The following is a 10,698-nucleotide window of genomic DNA, read 5'->3' as shown; positions in this document are numbered from 1 at the left end:
TTTTTAGTTTTTTGAGGAATCTCCATACTGATTTCCATGACAGTGGTACTAATTCATGCTCCCATCAACATTGTAGAAGTATTCCATTTTCCCAACATTTGTTGTTTTTTTTGTGTGTTCTTGATGGTAGCTCTTCTGACTGGGTTAAAATGTAATCTCAGAGTTATTTTGATTTGCATTTCCCTAATGGCTAAAGATAATGAATATTTTTCATGCACTCATTGTCCACTTGTATTTCTTTGGAGAAGTGTCTTCAGTTCATTTGTCCATTCTTTTTATTGGGTCATTTGTTTTGGAGGGGCTAATTTTTTTAGTTCTTTATATATTCTAGATACTAGTCCTCCATTAAAAAGGTGTTGGCATCTTTTTTTTTTGCAATTCTGTAGGTTGTCTCTTCATTCTGCTGATTGTTTCCTTTGCTGTGCAGAAGCTTTTTAATTTGATGTAATCCCATTTGTTGATCCTTGATGTTATTTCTCGTAGTATTGGAGTTCTGCCCAGAGAGTCCTTGTTTGTGCCTAATGGCTTTGAGAGTTTCTCCCATGTTATCTTCAAAGTTTCTGTTCTTATACTAGGTCTTTGACATATTTTGATTAGATTTTAATGTAGAGATTGATCTAGTTTCAATCTTCTGCATATGGATAACCAGTTTTTCCAGCACCATTTGTTAAAATTGCTATCTTTCCCCAGCATGCTTTTGTCCTCTTTATAAAATATCAAACGCTGAAGATACATGGTTGTTTCTGTGTATTATGTTCCATTGGTCTGTATGTCTGTATTTATGGCAGTACTATGCTGGTTTTTTACTTACAGATTGTACAGTATGACTCAAAATCTAGTATTGTCATGCCCCCAATTCATTTATTTTTCCCCCTCAGGATTACCTAGGCTATTTTGGGTCTCTTCTGGTTTCATATAAATTTTAGAATTTTTTTTCTAGTTCTATGAAGAATGCTATTGGCATCTCAGTAAGCATGGTATTCATTTTATCTATTATTTTTGGTAATATGGCCATTTTAATGATATTGATTCTGCCTATCCAGGAACAGAGGATATCTTTCCATTTTCTAACATCCTGTTCAATCTCTTTGAAAATGTGATAATATACAAGGTGGAATATTAGTCATAAAGAAAATGAAAGCATATCACTTTCAGGAAAATGGATAAAACTTGAAAGCATAATGTTAAGTGAAATAAGTTAGAACATAATATGGAATATCATATATTTTCTCCTATATGAGAAACCCAAAATGTAAATAAATAGTTAAATAAAAGAGTGATGGTAAAAAACAAGGAGGCAACATTTTTGTAAATGCAAAGAAAATCAGGGAAATGTGGTAGGGGAAAGACAGCAGGTAAAGAAATCAAACATGGTCAAGACATGACATATACATAGCAATTCTCCAAACAAATCTAGTATGTATTACAAGCATAGAGTAATTTAAAGAAAAAGAGGAGAGGCAGTGAGGTCATTGAGCTGATACTCTGCCCTCAAAAGTGATTTGGGGACCCCTATACCTACCTCCCCTTTCTGGCTTGAGATTTTGATTACTTGCTCTGACATATACTCCCTCCATGGTACGCTGCCCTCATCAGAGGCCCAAACCAGTGAAGATGTCAGGTCTTGGACTTAACCATATAGAACCATGAGGCAAAATAAATCTCTCTTTACTTCATAAATATTCTGTGTCAGGTATTTAATGTATTGATAGGAAGTGGACCAATACAGAAGGAAACAGTCTACAGAAAGGGAGAAAATAATTGCAAACCATAATATGCCCAGAAGAGTTAATATCAAGGATATCTAAGAAATTCAAAAACTCTGTAGCAAGAAAACAATGCAAATAAAAATGAGCAAATGATTTAAAGGGACATTTCTCGAAAGAAGACATACAAATGATCAAAGAGTATGAAAAAGGCTCAGCATTATTAATGATCAGAGAAAGAAAAATTAAAACCATAATGGACTAGGACCCCACACACATCAGAATTGCCAATATTATCGAAAAGAAAATATAACAAGCATTGACAAAGCTGTGGAGAAAAGACAACCCTGGTATGTGGTTGGTGGGAATGTTAAGTAGTACAGTCACTGTGGAAAACAGTGTAGAGAGTCCTCCAAAACTTAAAAATAGAATGACTGTATGTTTCCACAGCCCCACTTCTGAGTGTACATCCAGAGGGTGTGTAATCAGCATCTGCTCTCCTATGTTCATTACAGCAGATGAATGGATAAAGAAAGTGTGATATACACACACACAATGAAATGCTATTCTACAGAAGAAAGAAGAAAATCCTGGCATTTGCAACAACAGGTCTGAGCCTAAAGGATAGAACTGAGCAAAATAAACAGGTCACAGGAAAATATACGGTGGTGGGTTGACAACTGGTGGTCAGCTTGTAACATCCAGCTGAACTGAACCAGCGTGGTACTGGGTGTGGGAGGCCCAGCTGAGGATTGTTGCTGACTGCATAAGAGGCAGACCTGGAGAGGAAGAAGAGAGGCTGTTGGGTGCTGTTAGAAGCTGCAAGAAGCTATTGGTTTTCTTGGAGGAGCTTGTCATGCTGGCTTTATGAACTTGGCTGTTTTCATCCTCCAAGGAGCTAAAAGACCTTGTTGTTCCTGAGAATGGCTTAAGTTCATTTCGGGGGAGCTCTGGTCCTCACTTTGGGCATTGCTTCCTGGGCCTGGAGGAGAAGATGGTGCACTGCTCAGTCTCCTGGAGAAGCTTGTTGCACTGCTTTTCCTGATGGAAACTCAGCTTTCCTCATTATCAAAGGAGCTCGGGGCCTCACTGTTGCTGAGAATGGCTGTGGAACTTTTGGGGAGAGTCCTGGGTCTTACTTTGAACATCGCTCCCTGGCTCCAGTACAGATCCCTCAGCCTGCTAACACAGATCCTTCATCCCACTGGCACAGACTTTCTAGCTTCCACCACTGACCTTTGGGCCTTCCCAGTGCAGATCCGTAAAACAGGCCTGCATGAGATATTGTCATGGGCTCTAGACCTCCAGTTGCATTCGTGGGAGGCATTGTTATGGGCTCTAGGTCTTCAGTTGGATTCATGTAGGACATTATTGTGGGACCAAGGCCCTCAGCTGGATTCTTTGGTCTTTAGTGTGTGGACAGATTTCCTTCACTCTCTTTCTGTATATGATTCTTTGGGTGTCTATTATAAATAATCTTATAAAATATGGGTCATGTATTATATTCTCCCCCTTGCAAAACCCCCAAATCAACACATATACCGGGCATTATCTCACTTATTTGTGCAAACTAAACATGTTAAATTCATAGAGGAAGAGAACAAAGTGTTGGTTACCAGGGACTCCTAGGGGGAGGGGACAGTGTTGGGGTGATGCTGGTCAAAAGATGCAAATTTAGGTAAGAAGAAAAAGTTCAGGAGATCTACCTTACAGCATAGCATTTACAATTATTAGCAATGTTTAATATTCCAGAAAATCTGTAAGAGAGTAGATTTTCACTGTAAAACAATTTAAATGTGTGAGATAATGCATGTGTTTAAAGTATAAAGAAGATAAAATATTATGAAGAATTAAAAATATACAAAAAAGTTGATTTTAAATAATTTTATTGCAGTATATTTTCATTTTAATTCTGTTCTCAATACCTCTCCTTAAGGCTGTTACAAAAAAGAAAAAAAGCAAGAAAATTCCCAGTGGAGTCAGTTATTGGTCAGAAAATAAACAGGGTGTTTTCCTTATCTGCAGTCTTTAAAAATATAGTGCACAAAATAGTGAGATCTGTACTTCAGATTTTAAGTCTGAGTTTGTATAATGTTTTTATAGCTTTCCTTTCTTCTGATCTCCACTTCAGCCTCAGCCACAATGATACTGTTTTTTTCTGAGACTTTTACTCTCCTCAGGAATGTATAAATGAAGCTGTGGCTAAGAAAAATATACGTAGCCCATTATAATGAAAAAAGGTGGCACCAGCCATTAAGTCAGAGGACAAACTGCAACGCAGATTACAACCCACAGCTTCACCTCGCCCTGCCTACTTCAGCCCCACAACCGGCGGGCAACACTGCCCGTGTCCACAGTGTGACATCGTAATATAAAAAGCAAAATACTCTATGACCTCAAATGTTCTCCACATTTTTTTTTTCCTATCATTTTCTAAGATTTAATTTTAGTCAGGGAATATATAATAAAAGAACTGATTGTAGTTGAACATATCTAGGAAATATGCTTTTGCTGGATGCAGTCTTTTCGGAAATTACATGGCTCAATTCTTTTGAGTTGAAGATGATCATCTTCTTTATTATTTAAATATTCCAAATGGGCATAGTTATTTGTCTTATTGCAACAGAAAATGGAGCCTGCCTTTGCTAAAAGCACCGACTTTCCACTTGGTTCTGTAGATGGCCAATTAATAATTAAAAGCAGGATAAATCTTAGCATCTCTGCCTTCCTTTTGTATCTGTCGCCTTTATTACCTTAAATTTTGAGTCAGATTTCTGCACAGCTCTGCAGTTAAGCATGTTTATCACATAAGGAGTGTCTAAAAACTCATGATTATTTGTCCTAAATTTGTCTAATCTATCTCATCACCCTTCAAAACTAAAGATACAGGGGCTGGGGATTTAGCTCAGCGGCAAAGCGCCTGCCTGGCAAGCGCAAGGTCGTGAGTTCGGTTCCCGGTACCGCAAAAAAAACAAACAAAAAAAACCCCAAAAAACTAAAGATACAAAAATAAGAGCAATTAAGGTGTTTTCAAGGTATGCAGGGCATTCAGCCACCTTTTACAAGTCCTGTTCCAGATGTCCTGGAGTGGTGTCTAGAACTCTCTCCGGTGATTGTCTTAAAACTGCCATCACCTTAGATTCCAGGAACAGCAGAGCCTTGGAGAAAAGTCACCCCTGTCACGGAACTGAGGCTGCACTTGCCCAGCAGGAGTCATCATCTCATGGAACCTGGACTGCCCCGTCCAGCAAGAAGGACTTCTCCAGGGCCAACTTCCAAACCACATCTGAGCAAATGGTCAACTGATTACACCACAGTTTAACCAATGCTATTTAATCATGTGTACCTCTTACTCCCTGCCCCAATTCTCCCTCTGCTTAAACCTGAAACTCAAGCAAGTATCCCAGGAGATAGGGCTAAGGACAACTGGTGCCCTTGTTTTGCTAATGTAATTATACTGATTAAATTCCTTTCCTACTTCACTTTTATTTTTTTCCATTTGCTTCTTTGGTGCAAATGGCCAAAAGGGACTTGCTAGAAACCCCAGACTCAGAATTCAGGACTAGCATCCTGAAAGCATGATTTTGACTATAAAACTATTTTAACATTCCCAACTCTAAAGCCTTCATATTAGCATATCTGTTCTTCTTTTCAAAATATGAGGTGGTCTTAAACTTTGCTGCAAAGAAAAACTGGTAAAAGCCAGATGGTTATAAACTAAAATACTAGCATCAAATGTGGGCTCAAACCCAGATAAAATCCCTCATGGTTCAAAACTACATTATTGGCACTGGGGATTTAGCTCAGTGGCACAGCGCCTGCCCAGCAAGCACAAGGTCGTGAGTTCAATTCCCAGTACCAAAAAAAAAAAAAAAGTCAAAACTACATTATTTAAGCTTCTTATATTTTAAAATTTTTATTTGCTTAGTTATTTGCAGTCAGCCCTTAAAGTGTTCAATAAACCAAGAAAGTTGGCTAAAGAAGGCCAAAGAAAAAGGACACTTGTGAAAGACAAGGTTAAAATTTGGTAACATACACGGTCAATGTCAATGAAGATATCCCAGCATTTTTACATTATTACAGAATAATTTAGAAGGATAGCTAGGGGCTAAAAGCTAGAACAAATCTCCAAAGAATGTGTTATAGGGAAGCACGCTGTCCTGGCACATTCAAGGGCCAGGGGTCCTGTTAAGTCTTTCCACGCTCTCCACCATCATGATGTGCAGGTGTATAAAAACTTTATATAAATTTCTGGGCAGTGGATTGTGTTCTACAGGAAGGCAGAAAAAGAAGAGCTCTACTGATCTTAAGGAAAATCCTCATGTCTGCATGTATTTCAGCACTAAAGTGATTTCTAGCTTTATGCCAAAATCCCATCTATAAATTGTCTGAAGAGGCTGGGATTACAGTGTTTTAAATTCCTTTAAAAGTACTGAGGGCAGAAATAGATTGTATCAAAGGTAGGTGGCTCTGGAGGAAGGGTCTTTGCCCACCACAGTCCCCTGAGTTCTGACTTGGTCCCTCTGGCCAGCCAGGTAAAGAGTGGCCATAATGGGATAGTCCTGAATTAATTCTACAGTATTAAATACGTGTCTTGGTCTCTTGTGCCTTTGTCTTGCATCGACAGAAAAACATCCTTTTCTAAAAAACAAAACAAAACAAAACAAAACAAAACAAAACTGTTCCAGATGAATCACTGTTTACAGCAAGTTGAGAGTAATCCAAATGCCCTTTAAATTACATAAATAAAAGTAATCAGATTTTCCCTAACACCCCAATTCATTTGGGACTGTCTAAGAAGATGAAGGCTTTATCTATTTCAGGGCCAGACTCCAGTATTCTCTTGCGTTGTAAATCCTGCTGCAATAAGCCATCCAGAAATCATTTTTGCATCTGAACACTGAGTACTTGGATTTGTGTTTCTAAAGTTATCATCTATCGATAAACTCTTTAACTGTCTTGACGTTTAGCTTTAAAAAATTGGTCTAAAATCACCCATCCCTGGTCATGAGGGACACAGGAGGGGACAGAGCCTGCCCTCAAATCATCAATACTGGGGATTTAGCTCAGCAGCACAGCGCCTGCCTGGCAAACACAAGGTCGTGAGTTGGATTCCCGGTACTGGAAGAAAAAACAAACAAGGAAAAAACAACAAACAAAACAAACAAAACAAATACAGGGCAGGCAAGCAGCGCTTAATCCCAGCAGACCCTGCTGTTCTGGGCAGTTCCATGGATGTTTGTCAGGACAGCGCTCAGGATTGAGTTCTCCCATCTCTGAATTAAACCAAATTGCAGGGTATAAATGGGAAATGTTAAGTTCTCAACTTCTGTAGGGATAAAATTAATAGAATAGAATGATTCTGAACTAATTACATACTTCTTCTACGTGCATTCCTTTAAAACAATGACATATATGTTTAGAGCTTGTCCATGCCTTTAGAGTAATGGAGAATGACTATTTCAGAGGAGCTGGCTCTACATAATGACTGTGTATAGTATTCATCATAGTCTCAAAGAGATTTCTAGTCCCACAAAGGGTTAAAAACCACACCTAGCTGGATGCGGCACACACCTATTCTAGCTACTCAGGAGGCTGAGGCAGGAGGATTGCAAGTACAACCCTAGCCTGGGCAACTCAGCCAGACACTATCTCAAAATGCAAAATGAAAAAAGATGAGAATGTAGCTGGTGGTAGAGCACCCCAGATTTGATCTCCACTATCACAAAAATTAGATTAAATTTAAAGATTCACTTCTCTAAAGGAACATTTTCTTTCCAGGGAGATTATGGTATTATTCAATTCTGTAAACCACAATTGAGAGTCATTTCGTTACCCAATTCCATGCTACATGCTAGAGATAAGAACATGAATATGCAAGGAGAAAGCAAGGTCATTTGTTAAATCCCTAATGTGTGTTGCAACCAGGCAGAAGGACTTTCCCATAAATCTTAAGGATTAAGTGTAATTCTGTAGATTTATAGATATGACAGTCACAGCGTGTCATGGAGTGTTTGGCATTGAGCCCATCAAAGTGGCCCATGCTTGATCCTTTCCTGTGGCCTCTCTGATTATATAAAGCTGAATGAATGGACTAACTGTGAAATAAGTACAAACAACATGCTATCTGCAGGAAGGTCTCTGTGTCTACTCCTTTCTACTTGTGCCTCCACTACCCAAATCACAAAATCATCTCCCTTGGACAAATGCAACAGGGCTTTTATGTGGTTTTCTTGTTTCTAACCTTGATGGAGCTAATAAATTTCTCCACACAGCATCCAGGTAGCTTTCAGACAGATCATATGACCTCCTGGCTTGAAAGTTGCATTGAATTCCTACTGAGTTTAGCAGTGATCACTGACTGTATGCAGTTGTGCTCTTAGAATTGGGAAAGGAGGTTCTTCAAGAGACCCATACATTTTAAGATGGCTTCCTTGAAATTGTAGAAGACCCTTCCTTTTTTCCCCAGGGCCTAAAACTAGTGGGAATCAGCAGATATGTCTGTGTGGGTTGCCATTAGCCCAGAAGAAGATTTGCCTGGTTGCTAGTCTCTGTTTCTCCCTGTTTTGGGACACCCTCCAGCACCCTGGAGCTGTCCAGAGCCCAGGCTGGCCAGATCCAGGAACGGTACTTGGTGGGAGAATCGTTGCCGCTGGCCAGAACATATCTTTTGAGAGATCTTGTGAGATTTTGCCACCATAATGGAGATGACACACTGATTTAGAATGACACTCATGTGGACCCAAGACAAGTTGAGGGCTCTTACATTAGTTTTCTAATAAATGACCACAAACTTAGTGATTAAAAACAACACGAACATTATTTTCCAGTTCTGGAGATCATATGTCTAAAATCAGTCTGCAGGGCTGAATTTTTCTGAAGGTTCTAGGAAGAACCCATTTCCTTGCCTCTTCTAGATGTGTGGGTTCATTTATATTCTTTGACTTATGGCCTTTTCCTCCATCCTCAAAACCAGCAGTATAGCATCTTCTAATATTCTAGTTCCCTCTTATAAAAACCCTCATGGTTACATTGCCCACTCTCCGTGTCCAAGAATCCAGGATCTCCCCATCTGAAGATCCTCAATGAATTCCACCCACGAACTCTCCTTTTCTATATAAAATGACATAGTTACAGGTTCTAAGGGACAGGAGGTGAATGTTTTAGTGGGGGGTTCAGCCTTACACAGCTGAAGTACTTATTTCCACTGCCTATCCTTGGGCTTGGGCTGGAGAGAGGGAGAAGAGATAGCGTATCTTGTCAGTTTGTGTTCCCACCGTGGTGATGCTTGTCATAGTTTGGATCTTAAATGTCCACAAAAAAATCGTATGTTGAAAACTTGGTCCCTAATGTAGCAGTGTTTGCAGGGGGCCTGTTAAGAGGTAATTAGATCATAAAGACTCTGATTTTGTAAATGGATTAATCTATTTATGAATTCACATCTTAATGAGATATTGGAAGGTGTCGAGAACTTCAGAAGGTACAGCCAAGTTGAAAGGAGTAGGTCCCTGGGGGCGGGATGCTCTCACAGGGTATATTTTGTCTGTGGCTCCCTCCTTCCATCCTTCCTTCCATCCTTCCTTCATTCCTTCCTTCCTTCCTTCCTTCCTTTGGTTTGCCTCCTGGCTGGCACAAAGTCAGCAGCCTTCTCAGCCACACACTCCCACCACCATGATGTTCTGACCTACCTCAGACCCAAAAGGAGCTGGATCAAGCACGAACTTGAACCTCTGAAGCCATAAGCGAAAATGCAGTTTTCCTCCTTTTAAGTTGTTTTTCTCAGACCAGTCGTCACAGTGATGGAAAGCTAACACACCATGCCTGGTCTATCTTATCTGAGGAAGATGGGGAGGTGGGAGAGGTAGATATCCTTAACTCTGTCAGTCACTACGAAGACCATGACTCTGTCACCTTCAGTAGCACTAATGTATTTGGACTACACACATAGGTGTGGCATGACTATATTGTGGAAACATCTTAAACTATTTCACTGAAGTGAATTATTTTGAAACCTATGAAAGCTTCCTTGCCCCAGAATATAATACTAATTCTAGTGGATTAAAAAACTAAATGTGAGAAAGAAAAATTATAAATTGTAACAAATATCTTCATGATTTGTGGTAATTTCTTAAATATGATACAAAAATCACTCCCCACAAAGAAAAAGGTTGACAAATTTGACATTAGAACATATCTTTTTTTCCATCTTCTTACAATTTATTTTAAGAAGGAAAACATATTAACAGATATCCATTTACAAGACAGCATAAGAAAAATATGCCCTATACAGAGTTACAGACAAAGTGATAGGAGATTAAGAATGGTTGTTCTATTACATATTGATATCTTCAAAGTGGTTTCTTAGGAAAACAAACAGAGACATGCAAGATTGATCAAATAAGTACTCATTAACTGTTCATTTCAGTAAAGTGATAGAAGTCAGTAGTACAACTATGTTAGCCATCCTGTGTATACATATGTACATAATTTCCCCTTCTTTCTTTTCTCTGTTCCCTTGCCCCAGTTGCTCTTTACTTTTCAGCATTTTCCTTTCATTTCACAATGTCTTTCATACCTTGCAATTTTTATTCACTCTTTCAGGTTCTTACACTAGTAAGACAATACATTGCTTACACATGGAGGTCTGGTTTGTTTCATTTATGAGTATGGTCTCTAGTTGTGACCATTTACCTATAAAAGCCTCGAGTTTATCTTTATAGCTGAGTGATATTCCATTACATAAAATTACCAGAATTTTCTTATCCAATCCTCGGTAGATGGACATTTGGGTTGCTTCCACAATTTAGCAGTTACAAATTGCACTGCTATGAACATGGGGGCACATATATCTCTGTGATATGACGTTTTCAGACATTCTGGGAAAATACCCATAAGGGGAATAGTTAGGTTGAATGGTACCTCTAGACCTAATTTGCTGAGAAATCTCAATACTGATTTCCACAGTGGTTTCACCAGTCTGCATTCCCACCAG

Source organism: Chinchilla lanigera, unplaced genomic scaffold, assembly GCF_000276665.1.
Source record: "Chinchilla lanigera isolate Chin_1 unplaced genomic scaffold, ChiLan1.0 scaffold00030, whole genome shotgun sequence".
Classification (NCBI taxonomy): Eukaryota; Metazoa; Chordata; class Mammalia; order Rodentia; family Chinchillidae; genus Chinchilla; species Chinchilla lanigera.
The sequence above is the reverse complement of the archived record's forward strand: the minus strand, read 5'-3'. Positions refer to the sequence as shown.